Source organism: Schistocerca americana, chromosome 1, assembly GCF_021461395.2.
Source record: "Schistocerca americana isolate TAMUIC-IGC-003095 chromosome 1, iqSchAmer2.1, whole genome shotgun sequence".
NCBI lineage: Eukaryota > Metazoa > Arthropoda > Insecta > Orthoptera > Acrididae > Schistocerca > Schistocerca americana.
The window spans coordinates 981,930,724-981,946,665 of NC_060119.1; positions in this window are offsets into that span (position 1 = coordinate 981,930,724).

Consider the following 15,942-nt stretch of genomic DNA (forward strand, 5'->3'; position numbering starts at 1 on the left):
GTCAGTGGATCACCCCATTCACAGCCCGCGTTTGTGCTAGAATGATTCTCCATTCGTCTCTGCTCCGCTTATATATGTACTTTCTTTACCGCGCCATATGCCTGCGTTCAATTTCGCGGCGGGCACCGGCGATAATTTTATCTGATGAAAAGTATCCACACACCTGTTAGGAGCCATTAATATGGTGTGTGTCCACATTTCGCCGCTTGAACTCTGATGAGGGCATTTTCATTGAGGTGTCTGAATGTCTGCGATGGCAGCCCATTATTTCTCAAGAGACGAAACCAGAGATGGTAATGACGTTGGACGCTGGGGTCTTGAGCGATGTCGACGTTCTAACTCATCCCAAAGGTGTCCCATTTGGTTCCCGTTGGAACTCTGAGCAGGCCAGTCCCTTTCAGGAATGGTATCGTCCAAAAACCGTTCCCGCATAGATACTGCTTTCTAAGAGGGTGCATTGTCGTGCTGATACTATCGATCATCATCTCTGTACCGATCCTCTACTGTACTCATTACATTTTGTTGCAAAAAGTGTTCGTATCCTTCTACATTTAGCGTTTCTTTAAGCCCAATAGGGGAAAACACCAAATATCGTAACACCACCTTTTCCATGTCTGGCTCCATACTGAGTGGTCATCACGGCTGACTGTCATGCTTTGGACCCGGGTTCGATACCTGGTACTGCTCGGGATTTTTCGTTTGTGGGAGGACTGTACGGCGTGCACCCAGCCTCGTGAACCCAACTAAGGACCTACTCGACCGATTAATAGCAGGTCCATGGTCAAGCAAGCCAACAACGACTGGGATAGCGGTGTGCTGACCACAAGCCCCTCCATACCGCATCCGATGACGCCATTGGCAGAGGATGACATGGCTGTTAGTCGGTCCCGATTGGCCCTTCTAGGGCCAGAACACGGAATTTAACCTTTTACCATGACTTCCTCCATATTTCACCGTCGCACGTTCCCCAAGCATTCGTCAAACCCAAATCCTTCCATCGGACTGCCGCAAGGTATAGCGTGTTTTATCACTCCAAATCACTCGTTTCCAGTTATCCACTGTCAAGTTCCCACCTCTCGCCATATGAGGATGCACAATGAACCCATAAACATTGCCAGACTTGATCGTTTTGATGATCCAGGTGTTATGGTGTGTGGAAACACAATGTCGCGTCGATGTACTGGTTTCCAAATCTTGACACCAATACACTCGCCGGTAACGTTATTGTTACACTGCACTCTTCCCCATGTACGTATTTTCAGGGTTGTATTCGGCGCTGACGTAATTTTTATGGGTGACAGTGAGCGACCGCATTGAACAGCGCAGATGGAGTTTTTGGAACGAGAGGAAATTCGGCGAATGGACTAGCCCAGGGGTCTCTAAACTATTTAGTCCGCGGGCCACATCGACTCCTCCACGATGTCATAAGGGCGAAGATCTAACTAGTGGGATTGAAGCACCCTACCACTCCATGATCACCGTAATGTAAGGCTAAAGGAAAGATGAAATCGCAAAAATCTAAGGTTGTGGGAATACTTAGGACTGAAACGAATTACGATTTTTATTTAATTACATAATTTTGATTGGTGGACTTACAGGCCGAAATTCTGGCGTATTTTATTCTGGCGAATTTCACCGACAAAAAAGTATGTCACTGCACATTCTTCACGAAAGCGTCCTGCAAAGTTAACGAAATCTCAAAATAATTGTTAGCAACACTATTACTCCAAGACGTAACAGAGGTAGAGTATGTCAACGCATTGTTATTTCAAGCGGCGCAACAATAAGTTTAGTTATGTAGTCTTGTAGCAAGTAGCAGAGCCAGAGCATATATTTGATAGTTCTGTTGCGTGATGGTGTCTGTTGCGAGTGTCTCACGAGTTTTTTTGTGTTTTATGCGCTGTACTAGTAGGTGAGACGACGAAGTGTGCTACAATTCAAAGTTTGAATTCGAAGAGACAAGGAAAATGTGAAAATCGAAATACGTATATCACGACTTGAGTGTTTTTTCACTGTATTTTTTAGTGGAACTACAGTGTAATTGCGAGTATTTAATTTAGTAATTAAAGTACCTGAAAAATAAATTCATTGCAGTTTGTTTAGGCAGACTACTCCCTAGTTTTATTAGTATTAAATAGTACAATTTTATTTTCAGGTTACAATCTTTTATGAAGTTCTGTGCAAATATGGAAAAGAAAAAAAAGGTTGACAGTGAATGTAGAATTTTTAAAGAGCAGTGGGGATGTCAATATTTCGTGGTGGAGTCAAGCAACAAACCAGTGTGTATTATTTGGATAGCCACAAGAGTTTAACCATGACCTTCCTCTTTGTAAAGATAGAGCTCCGACAATGTCGCGGTGTATTGGTCGCGATAGGCCTCGAAACTCAATTGTTGGCAGTATAGGTACCACCTCAAATATTTGGCGGGCCGGATACCGGGGATGTCCGACCAGCTAACGCGGGTCGGCCCGCGGGCCGTAGTTTGGAGACCCCTGGACTAGCCAATAAGTTTTCCCGACTGCAGTCCCATCGAGCGCGTATGCCGTATGGGATGCGTTAGGGAGAATTACTTAAGCACGTCCACATGCACCAACGGCCATCCAGTAGTTGCCAACTGCGCAAGTGGAGGATTGGAAAGCCGCAGCACAAGAACGCCGTGCCAACCTTGCACGTTGCGGAACATGCATTGCCGTCCGCGATGATCACACATCCTATTGAGAACTATGTCCCGCCTTTTGTAATGACGAGGGAATCATCATAAATCTCATTGTCTTCAGTGTAATTATTGTATTTGAATAAAATTGTCATTTCTGTTCGTATCATTGCCTAGTTGTTTCAGTCAGCTTCTTTACTATACTGTACCAGTTCTTTCTATGTATGGTCCAAGTTTCATTGTAGCTATGTTACTTGGCAGTGACACGTCACGCAAAAGCTACTTTTGTCTTTTAAGTTTGCAAACCAGTGAGGGGGTTGACAGGGGATTTAATTATTTTATTATTGTTTCAGATATATTAACTAGCTGTGTGCTAACATGAAATAGTGGTTACTTGTTTGAACGTTTGTCTGCGCATCGTGCACAGGAGAGTAGCTTTGCACTTTAGGCCAAATTATGTCTACTCCGTGTTTTGGAAGAATGCTCTTTTCACTTTGCGTGTTATGTTTGCATCGGCGTAACAGCTTACAAAGAAAAATGATTTGGAGGTTCATACAATATCAAGAATATTTTGAACTGTAATTTGATGTATCAATATTTGCGTTTATTCGAAAAAGGACGAGACTTCTGCTCTGCATTTGTGTTGTATGCAGTGTGATCATTAATTAAGTCTGTTGCATTAATTTCGATGACTTGGAATTATCCAGTTATGGATTGTGTTTTAAAGGATTCAACCTGCTCTTGTCAATGGACGGGCACACCCAGCAGCATAGCGACGTAGAAGGACCCGTTATCATATATCTTGTATAAGCATTCCATTTTGAATTAGTTCGTTTTGTTGTGTAACTCAGGACCTGTACTCTAAAAGCATGAAAACAGCATCATCTAATGGACTTAACTATCTGTAGCATGCCATATTGTGCTCTATAACAACTTCACAATGAATATTATGCTAAATCGCATATTACACTGTTTCTACGTATTTATGTGTACTTCCCGATTACTATTTCTAAATCTTGAATTAAATGTGATAATAACACGAAGTCGTAACAATATAGGGGATAGAGCTGACGATGGTTTGCGACAGTAAATGTGAATCACCAATTTCGAAAAAAAAAAAGAAACGTAAAAAAAATGAAACGTAAAAAGATTAAAAACAGTTGCATGCAGACAATTATAAGTAAATGCTTTCATTATGTCGTTGAAAGTGTGTCTTATGCAATTTGATTGGTATATTCAGTTGTGGATGTTTCGTACTTTATAAGGTTACTGTTCTCACAGCTCGTACGAATATCGATACGTGCATACGAGCCTTGCGAATAATAGCATCGGCGAGTTCTGAGACTAAAACTACACCATGGCCACAGTAAAGGGCGGGTTTCACCCTGCGAGCGCCTTTGGCGAACGGTCGTAGCGAATAATTGTACGAGTCGGTCGTGAGAAGTTGACTTTGTGATGATTCGCCTGTGTATGGTAAGAAACTTCGTTCCACGTATTAAACCTTCAAACATTTGCTCAGTTAGTCAAGAGGAGTTACGTATATATTGAGTTAATTTTGGTTATGCAGTGATAAAAATTTAAATGACAATACGTGCTTGTTATTAACGGGAAACCTCGCGTAGTACAATTATTGAATCAATTTCCCGATTCGTACCACATCCCGCTTTTGGACAAGAGAAAAGGAAGAAATTCATAGAGCGACAAGCGGAAGAGACGTTATAACTTCTCGTCGTTTTTGTGTGATCGAAAATATTTACTGTTTCCCGTTCTCATCCGTTAGTGTTGTTAGTCGCTGGAATCAACTCTTATCTATCCAGAATGAAATATTCACTCTGCAGCGGAGTGTGAGCTGGTTAGAAACTTCCTGGCAGATGAAATCTGTGTGCTGGACCCGGACCGAGACTCGAACTCGGGATCTCTGCCCGGTACACAGTTTTAATTTGCCAGGAAGTGTCAACTCTGATCTATAATTGACAGTGCGTATTGTACCATATTGAGATTTCCAGTTGTAGCTTATATCTTCACTTACGTCTTACATGATACTTCCCGTTTTAAATTTCTTTCGGAGCATTTATATGAACATATGAATAAACGCTATTTCAATGCTCCAGTGTTAGCTGTATACGGATATTAAAATTCCGTATCGTTTTGTTTCTCCAAAATGGCAATCATTGTTTTTATGTTGATAGGTAGTTCTTTCTACAAAAGTGTTGTGCAGTCACTGCCATATTGTGCTTTCCTTGAAGGGGATAGCTGTTAAAAGTGATTTTAATGTATGAGTTACCTTCTTTCCTTATATTTTACGTGAACAGTGCTGTACCGAGGTTTATATATTAATCTGATGAAATTAAATTTTTCTTGAGATATAAGAGTCTCAACTTTATATCTTCGATAATGATAGAAGCTGAAGAAATTAATTAATTTTAATTCATTTCTTCGACTTTTATAATTATCAAAGATAAAGTTGAGACTTGTAAGTTTCAAGCAAAATTTAATTCCATCAGATCAATAGCTCACCTATGCTTGAGATGCGGGTAGTATTTCCCCATTACGTACAAAACAGGGTGCTGTTCCAATACTGGAAAGCCTCGGCAATAGTGAAGAATTAAGATGGGGAAAATGGCCTGAAGGAGTGAACTGAAGTTTGTGTTAGGGAGGATATTGGACTAGGGTAGTGTGCAGCTGTATTAGCCATATTGTAATGGTCAGCCCATCTGCCTAGTAAACAGGAGACGCAGGTTCAAGTCTCAGCCATGGTACAAATTTTAATTCGTTTCTTCAGCTTCTGCAATTCATGATTCATTCCATTGATTAATTCATGATTCATTCCATTGATTAATTTATAATAAAATCATAACAGTTTTGTTTCTAATTCCAGTTGCCATGCTGTTCAACTAAGGAAGCGATAAGAGAAGGCTTACCTTCAGCTCCTACAATATCATTGGCGGGTCTAAACATCTGCTGTCTGTGCGAGGATCTGTGTTCATTTAGCTAGGCATCTGCACACTGTGCTACCTCTAGGCATCTGCAGACTGCGCTACCTACGTAGCCCTAGGAACTCACCGGTGTGTCAGTGCTTGTCGAGGATTACAGCTTACCGTGGCCCTATGATGGTAGCAGTGCTGCCAGATGCAGTTATTACATTCTACGCTGTCAAACCAGTGTTGTTTCATTTCCATACCATAGTTGCCAAAACTAACGGTGTTCTCTTCGTTGACAGGTGGCTGGCGTACTCTCCTGTTGGGCAGCAGATATCTGGTACAAGATTCATAGCCTTCAAAGTTCCGCTGAAAGAGGTAAGCGCAATACTACTCCAGTTTAGCCTTCACAGCGTCTTTTTATGTCATCTTATTTTCTTGTTCTCGGTAATTTTTGCTGAAAGACTGGATCAGAGGTTCAGCCTGCAGCCAAACGCTTACGTTTCCCTCCAAACTGTGCTGAGGTTCTCCTTTGACGTTGTGGGATGTTGATAGAGCGGAGATCTTACCTTAACCGAACGATCAACAGATAAGGTTTATCTCGGAGACAACCCAGAGCTGTGGCGTAACTAGACAACGGTATGGCAGCCTCGGCACATACCCTGGGCGCCATTACCAAGGGAGTGCATTTTTGTGACTGGTGAATAAAGTGAACAAGGGCAAAATACGAGAGGAAGTTAACGTGGTGATTCGGAATGGACTGGCTCGAGTTCCGTTAAGATCTATCTTTCCCTGATACGGAGATGCTTGTTTCGTGTTTTCAAGTACTGGGTTGTGTCTTGTTTTCAGCTGCAAGGTGGGGCCACTCTCATTACGCCATGCGCGCAAACGCAACGAAAGTATATTTTGATACGATTGTTTTGTTTGTTACGCTTTTGCATTGATGGATGATGAAACAATGAAAAAGAAAGGATTTTCGTTATTGTTGCAGGCAATGCTACTTTGGGCGACGTGTTTTTCACAATTTTAACTGTGCCATAACAAAAAATATCGAAATACGTACAATTTACTTCATGTTAATCTCAATAAGGATTAAACAAAAGTTGTCTTCAGGTGATGAGAGGTAAGTTGCACTAGTTACAGTTATACTGAGCCAGAGGCTGTTCCCAAATTCCCAGTTAGTTTCAGATCATTATTGGAGATCTGCGGAGGAATTTGTTAACCAAGGAGAGGAGCTGGGAAATGAGAGGTTTTGAGTTCTTCCATAAGGCGTGCTCGTGCAGCTCTGTTGGTAATGATCGCTACAGGACAAGATCTTGGTTCGATGCCAGGTGCAGCCCACAGTTTACACACAAATGTACAAAATACCCACTACTTTCCTTTTATTGTGCCTGTAGTGCAGATGACTTCCATCTGCTGTATGTCAAGTACGCCGTGGTATCCAGAAGATCCAAATACTGAAACTGTACGACTTTTCAACACGTTGCGAAATCGAAGTGAAACCACGTCCAGACGTCGTGGGGTTGGGCGCCCACCCCACATTACAGATGTCGCGCAGACTGGTAAAATAGGACAGGGGGCGAACTGTAGTGGAACTAACATCAGACTTTAACGCTGGGCAAGTATAAGTGTGCCTGAACACACTGTGCACAGAACACTCCTAACTATGCCAATGTTTACACTATGAAATCGGCAAGTACGACTGAAATGGGCACGTGACTATCGGCACCAGCACTACGGGTCGGAGACTAGTTGGCGGCGGCTCCATTGTGCTCTTGGGAGCATTCACGTGGACATCCATGGGCCCAGCGGACCTCGTGCAAGGCGCCATGACTGCCAAGGAGTATCCTACACTGGTTACAGACCACGTACACCCCTTCATGACGACCATGTTTCCCAGCGGCACTGCATTTTTCAACAAGATAATGTGCCATGTGCCGTTTCGGTGTGATGGAGTGGCGAGTTACAGTTGATGTGCTGCGCCCTCAGCTCGCCAGATCTGAATTCAATCGAACACATCTGATATGTGATTGAACGGGGCGTCAGAGCTCATCACCTTCCTCGGAATTTACGGAAATTAGGTGACTTGAGTGAGCAGATGTGTTGCCAGCTTCCTCCACCGACCTACAAAGGCCTCATCGCTTCCATGCCGCGACGGGCCGCCACTGTTATCCGTGCTAAAGGTGGACATACCGGCTATTAGCTAGGTTGTCATAATGTTATGGCTGATCAGTGTATGTTCACATTGTTCCTAGAATGTTTCAGAGGTCTTGGAGGTCCGCCTGCTATCGTGCACAATCGAATCCCTCAGCTTTCTCAGTCGATGTTCGCCTGTTTTTAAAACACTTTTACCAGTCGTAAGTCTGTGTCTGACCTAAAGAGTTGTCTGTAAAAGCTTCCTTCAGCGTTTGGCGCTTTCAGCAATGACTTTGCCAAGGTAAGATAAACTGGGGTGACAAGTCATGGGACAGCGATATGCACGTTTGGGGATGACGGTTGTAAGACGTGCACAAGGTATGAAAGTGCACTGCATTGGCGGAGCTGTCATTTGTATTCAGGTGATTCATGTGAAAAGGTTTCAGACGTGATTATGGCCGCACGACAGAAATTAACGCGGAAAGGTAGTTGGCGCAAAATGCACGAGACATTCCATTTCCGAAATCGGTAGGGAAGTCAATATTCCGAGATACACAGTGGCAAGTGTGTGCCTAGAATACCAAATTTCAGCCAGTACCTCTCACTACAGACAATGCAGTGGCCGACGGCCTTCACTCAGTGACAGACAGCTGTTGTGTTTACGTAGTGTTGTAAGCACTAACAGACAAGCAACAGTGCGCGAAATAACCGCAGAAATCAGTGTGGGACGTATCCGTTAGGACAGTGCGGCTACACTTGGCATGGGGCATGGCAGGAGAAGACCGACGCGAGTGACTTTGCTAATAGCACGACATCGCTTTTAGCACCTCTCCTGGGCTCGTGACCGTATCAGTTGGACCCTAAGCGACTGGAAAACTGTAGACTTGTCAGACCAGTCCTAATTTCAGTTGGTAAGAGGTGACGGTAGGGTCCGGGTTCGATTGTGGCGCAGACGCCATGAAGCCATGGACCCAAGTTGTCAACAAGGCACTGTGCAAGCTGGTCGTGCCTCCATAATGGTGTAGGCTGTGTTTACGTTAAATTGACGAGGTTCTCTAGTCCAACTGAACCCATCATTGACTGGAAATTGGTATGTTCGGCTACTTGAAGACCATTTGCAGCCATTCACGGACATCATATTACCAAACAACGATGGAATTTTCGTGGATGACAATGTGCCTTGTCACTGGGCCACAGTTGTTCGCGATTGGTTTGAAGAACATTCTGAACAATTCGAGCGAATGATTTGGCCACCCAGATCGCCTGATATGAATCCCGTCGAACGTTAACGAGGGGTAATCGAGAGGTCAGTTGGCGCACAAAATCCCTACACCAGCAATACTTTCGCAGTTATGGACGGCTGTGGAAGCAGTGTGGTTCAGTATTTCTGCACGTGACTTCCAACGACTTGTTGAGTCCATGGCACGTCAAGCTGCTACACCACGCCGCGCAAAAGGCGGTCCGACACGATATTGGGAGGTATCCCATGACTTCGGTCACCTCAAAGTAAAACTTTATACAGACACGCAGCTCTTTCATGTTAGCCATCGCGAACTCGCGGAAGCTTAACGATGCAGCTATGCTCACCGACAAACTAACCAAATCACTCATCTCGCAGCCACTTATCACAATGATGAAGAAGAAGAATGTATGGAGAGACACCTAGTGGAATTTCGGTGTACTGGTATGTATTTGCGCGCAAAATTCATGTTTCGGGAACTTTCGGATAGTACGCGCTAAATATTCAACATGCCACGGCCTTCTGGACGAAACGACCGGTGTTGAAAGACTCATCGTCAGGAAAGACTGTAATGGGAAAGATGAAAGACACTCGGACCAGAGCGCCTCGCCGGCAGCTCGTGGAGCGCGCCGAGTTGTCGCCGCCCCAGGCTGGCGGCCGGAGAGAGGTGTCCGCGATGACGCTGCGCTACGAGGCGCCCGCTGCCCGCCCCCGCGTGTTTGTTTAACCCTCGTGAGACCCCCCGCGGTCGTCGGCCCCGTCCCACATTTTACTGCCGTTTTATGAAAATTACGGACGACTTGGGCGAGCAGTCTTTTGTGGGGGCTCAGCGCCAGGCTGTCGCCACGTGTGGGCTCCGGCGGGGTGGCAAGTGTTGCGTCACTCCTAGACCCCGCCGAACTGGAGACCGCGCCGCGCGCTGGGGCGCCACCAGGTACACCGTTCTCGTTAACACATTCCCAACTAAATGCGCAAACTTTGCTTCTTTCCACAACGCAGTCTTTCCAGGAAAGTCATTACTGTACTTCATCGCTCAGTAGCATAAAGTACGATGGAAAACAGTTCCAAAATTATTGCCAAGTATAGCATAATATTATTTCATTCCGTGAATTTCCACGGTGTGTTTGTTGGTGCAAGTTTTAAAGCTTTTCGCATTACAATCAAGAATTCAGCGCCGTTCATATCAAATGGACTGGGCTGTGTCCTACATTTGGATACAGAGTGGATAGTTGCACAGGTCACACCAAAATTCAAGAATAGTCGAGTAATTCACTAAATTACAGGTCCATATCAATAACGTCGATAGGCAGCAGGATTTTGGAACATATATTGTGTTCTAACATTACGAATTACCTGAAGAGAACGCTCTTTGACACAGTCATCATGGATTTAGAAAGCATCGTTCTTTCGTCGAGCGAGCGGTTGTATATGATTGCAAAGCATGGAACTATTGCATCGGCATACTCTGGAAGGAGCCTAATTGGTCAAGTCGGAATTCATTTTCTCTCCATGTACGATTCAAGATATCCACGGTATATTTTTTGGGCTAACGTAATGGACTTAAAATAGCGATTTTAAATACGAGTATATCATCGTACTGAAGCGAACAGACAACTGTTTTTGTGGCGGCAGGAGTGTTTGCGTCAAATACTACTGGCCATTAAAATTGCCACACCAAGCAGAAATGCAGATGATGAACGGGTATTCATTTGACAAATATATTATACTAAAACTGACATGTGATTACATTTTCACGCACTTTGGGTGCATTGATCCTGAGAAATCTGTACCCAGAACAACCACCTCTGGGCGTAATAACGGCCTTGATACGACTGGGCATTGAGTCAAACAGAGCTTATATGGCGTGTACAGGTACAGCTGCCCATGCAGCTTCAACACGATACCACAGTTCATCAAGAGTAGTGACTGGCGTATTGTGACGAGCCAGTTGCTCGGCCACCATTGACCAGACGTTTTCAATTGGTGAGAGATCTGGAGAATGTGCTGGCCAGGGCAGCAGTCGAGCAAGTTTCTGTATCCAGAAATGCCCGTACAGGACCTGCAACATGCGATCGTGCATTATCCTGCTGAAATGTAGGGTTTCGCAGGGATCGAATGACACGTCTGAAATGTAACGTCCACTGTTCAGTGTGCCGTCAATGCGAACAAGAGGTGACCGAGACGTGTAACCAATGGCACCCCATACCATCACGTCGGGTGATACGCCAGTATGGCGATGACGAATACACGCTTCCAATGTGCGTTCACCGCGGTGTCGCCAAACACGGATGCGACCATCATGATGCTGTAAACAGAATCTGGATTCATCCGAAAAAATGACGTTTTGCCATTCGTGCACCCAGGTTCGTCGTTGAGTACACCATTGCAGGCGCTCCTGTCTGTGATGCAGCGTCAAAGCTAACCGCACTCATGGTCTCAGAGCTGATAGTCCATGGTGCTGCAAACGTCGTCGAACTGTTCGTGCAGATGGTTGTTGTCTTGCAAACGTCCCCATCTGTTGACTCAGGGATCGAGACGTGGCTGCACGATCCGTTACAGCCATGCGGATACGATGCCTGTCATCTCGACTGCTAGTGATACGAGGCCGTTGGGATCCAGCACGGCGTTCCGTATTACCCTCCTGACCCACTGATTCCTTAACAGTCATTGGATCTCGACCAACGCGAGCAGCAATGTCGCGATACGATAAACCGCAATCGCGATAGGCTACAATCCGACCTTGATCAAAGTCGGAAACGTGATGGTACGCATTTCTCCTCCTTACACGAGGCATCACAACAACGTTTCACCAGGCAACGCCGGTCATCTGCTGTTTGTGTATGAGAAATCGGCTGGAAACTTTCCTCATGTCAGCACGTTGTAGGTGTCGCCACCGGCACCAACCTTGTGTGAATGCTCTGAAAAGCTAATCATTTGCATAGCACAACATCTTCTACCTGTCGGTTAAATTTCGCGTCTGTAGCGCGTCATCTTCGTGGTGTAGCATTTTTAATGGCCAGTAGCTTATCTTGGCACTCGACGGTATTCGGCCTAATCCTTGTCTACACTGGAAGGTAAACTTCGTGCGTTCCATTAAACAATCAAAATGTCTTGGTAATATAAGTTTGGCAAAGACGAAATACATTTACCTTTGTTGTGCGCTCTGTGGCATCGAATGTGCAAGTAGCGTTTCCGTATATTCTATGATTCGAACGACTAAACAGATTTTACGAGTTACGCAATTCCGTCTGCAGATCTACCCTAGTGACCCTAATACACTTGAATTAATTATTAGTTATCCCAAAAATTTTCCAAAAATTCCTGTTCTAGGCGTAGAATTGACGGTATTAAAAAGTGACCAGGGTTTTAAATCTGGCATAGCACTGACGTGAATAAAACGCAGTAAGCCATATCTTTCTGTTTACCTGGGGAACGAGAGACGAGGAAATGTTACTTCAAAAATTACAAAAAACTGATGTCAGTATTCCAGATCAATTTCAGTTCTGTTCCAAGAAGGAACAAAATCTTTTCTGTAAGCAGAATATGCATGTTAACTGAATAGATAAAAGTTCATAAATGGTCACTGTAGCTGAATAAGCAACAGTAGGCTTTTTATGTAAAGTGTCTCGTGTTCAAATGAAAGTGCTTTTTTCCCTACCATAAGAGACACTTCCTTGTGGGTCAACAATTTGTTGTGTATGAAGTACTCCACGGTGTTGTATGAAACATACAGTATTTAGATGTACTGTGTTGTATGAAACACAATTCGATGATATCCAACTAATTTCCCACAGAAGATGCGACAGAATTGTGGCAGTATGACTAATGACAGTCACTTCTGCTGAAGAACGACATCTCTAGACTGAAAAACTTGAATTACTACCTCTGTTTGACATAATACGTGAGAATTAACCACACAGCTTCACTTAATATTATACGGCAATAGATTGCTAATCTGTCGCGCCGAGTTAGGTCTTTAAGTTCACCATTCGTTCCACAGTAGCAAATGATAGTACACGAGCAAAGTCAAATATCTTGCTCTCAGTCGAAGCACATGGTACATGCGGCCTGCCTCCTCATCAACAGGCTTTTCATGATAGTATCACAGCTGTTGTGGAGGCAGGGAGTTTGTCGACGTTGTAGACCGGGGCAAGGTATGGCGTTCGTCAGCACAGTGCGCAAAAGATGGATAAAACGTTATCAAGATAATGGAGAATCCCGTAGGCTGTGGATACTAGACTTTGGCATGTAACAACACTTACCCAGGATAATGGTCTTTCAACACGTAAAGGCAAAATTATTTTTTGAACGCGTTGCATCTGGAACGTACCACTGCGTTTCCCACGTCGGCGTTTGAGGAGAAACGTGACGGATTGCGCGGCCCCTCCCGCTGGAGGTTAGAGTCCTCCCTCGGGCATGGGTGTGTGTGTTGTTCTTAGCATAGGTTAGTTTAAGTAGTGTGTAGGTCTAGAGACCGATGACCTCAGCAGTTTGGTCCCTTAGGAATTCACACACACACACACACACACACACACACACACACACACACACACACACACAGAGGGATTCACAGGGTAGATGGTCGACTTGATGTTGCCCAGCATACCCATGTTATGAGTAATATTATGGTCCCATCTGTGCGATGACTATATCATGAGGGAGTAATACGTTTGTAGCAGGACCAGTCTCCTGTACACATGCCAGCTATGGTGCAAGAGTGGTTTGGAGAACAGAATGAGATTTCTCTGCACGATTGGCCACGTTCTAAACGAAATCTAAATCCTGTTGAAAACGTTTGGGCGTAGACGAAACGGACCATGAGTGAAAACTGACCTGACCCAGCGTCAAGAACCCGTGATGACCTTTGGAACGTCTCCCTAGCTGCCTAGCAGGAGGTGGCAGAATATGACTTATTACACACCACACGAATCCCTTCCTCGCAGATTGCAGACAGTCGTTGAAGATCATTAGACGGGATATTAAGTGGTAAATAAGCCACATGCCATGCCCTTCTGGAGGGCGAAAAAACCCTTAATAAGAACATTGACTGTTCGTTCTATTAATTTCGTGATTCTTACAGTGGGGAGTAACACAAAAAAGCACAAATCCAGATAGGAACCAAACGTTGACGCCAGGCAGTTGCCTGCTAGATCGCTTACTACTATGCCATTTTTTTCCGATCTGTTTGTTCGTCGTCTTCTTTTATGGGACTACGGGGAGAGCGGTTCTGCGCGAGCGCCGGATGACTTCTTTCACAGTCTGTCGTTGAAAGCTGTACTCAATATTATAGAGCAATGGTTCCCAACAGGTGGTCCGCGGACCCCCAGGGGTCCGCGAGCTATGCCAGAGGGGTCTGCACGATGCTATTAGAATAAAAAATACATTAAATATATTTCGTATGCTAGAAGTTTTTTTTTTTTGTTTTGGCCGCTTCCTGCATGAGCAGAGCTTTAACAATCGCTAACTTCCGCGTCTAGCGTCTTCCTAGAGCCAACTGACTCCCTAGCACCCTCTAGCGCAAAACTAGAATTAGATAGAGGCAAATAGTTCTGCTGTATGCCGTTAGACTGCGCTCGCTGCCTCTTCGCAGCTGACAACTGACGGTCACTTTACACAGAAACTCGCATTTCAGACGGCAATCGGTCGTTGTTAATTTATTGCCAGTGCTTTCACAGACCGTGTTGTTTACATATTCAGTATTCTGTATTAAAACAGTAGTGTTTGTAAGATTTTGAGCAATAATCAAAAATTTAACAATAACAATGATGGCTAAATTGAAAAAGTTTTAAGCTCAACATTTTTTCAATAATGAATATGTTAATGTTTTTTCTAAGTACCAAAAATAGAAAACGTGTAAAAAGACTCTTAATTTGGCTTTTTTAGGTACTTAATACTGTGATACCACAAGGTACCAATCATGCTCGATGAGCGGGTCCTCGAAAAATTTTGTTGGGAACCCATGTTATAGAGCCGACCGAGCGTGCTGAGCTACCGGACCGGCAGTCACTGAGCTACGAATGAATTGCGGTACAGCTGCAAGTGTTTTTACATTTATGAGTAGATCTGTATACCACGTAATCTGATTAGCTTCTTCGGAACATGGCGGGTGATTCAAATTTCAGCCATGGCCATTTTTTGTGCTGTCGTGTGTACATATTATTGTTGTGGTAGTGTGTGCCATGACGAGGATAGCGAACTAGTAATGTGACAGTCGTTGCAGCAAACGTAACATGTACGAGAGTCACTCCAAAAGAAATGCACACTATTTTTGTAAAAATACAGTTTTCATTCTGCATGTGTGAAAGTTTTACAGTGTGTAGATACATCCTTCCAGCTTGCTTTCAAACTTAGTTCAATCTGTTATCGTGAGTGGCCCCGTCACAGCATGTCTTCAAGATCAGTGCTATACTTGACGTTCGTCAGAAGCAACATGCTGTCATAAAATTCCTGTGCTGTGAAAACGAGAGTGGGAAACATCCACAAGAGGTTGACAAAGGTGTATGGAGATGCTGCTGTCGATCGCAGTACAGTTAGTCGGTGGGCAAGCAGGTTACGTGATGAAAGCGTGCACAGCAATCTTTGAGGATTGTCCTCGCAGCGGCAGGCCTCGTATAGCCCACACTCCAGACAATGTGGAGGGAGTTAACGAATTGGTGACTGCTGACAGACGCATCACAGTCAACGAATTGTCACGTTACGTTGGGATAGAAGAAGGAAGTGTTTGCAGAATACTGAAAGTGTTGGCCTTAAAAAAGGTTTGTGCCAGGTGGGTTCCCAGGATGTTGACTGTGGCTCACGAAGAAACAAGAAAAACGGTATGCAGCGAACTTTTGGAACAGTACGAGAATGGTGGAGATGAATTTCTTGGAATAATTGTGACTGGTGATGAAACATGGCGCCATCATTTTTCACCAGAGACGAAGAGGCAATCAATGGAGTGGCATCATGCAAATTCACCCAAGAAAAAAAAATATTCAAAACCACACCTTCTGCTG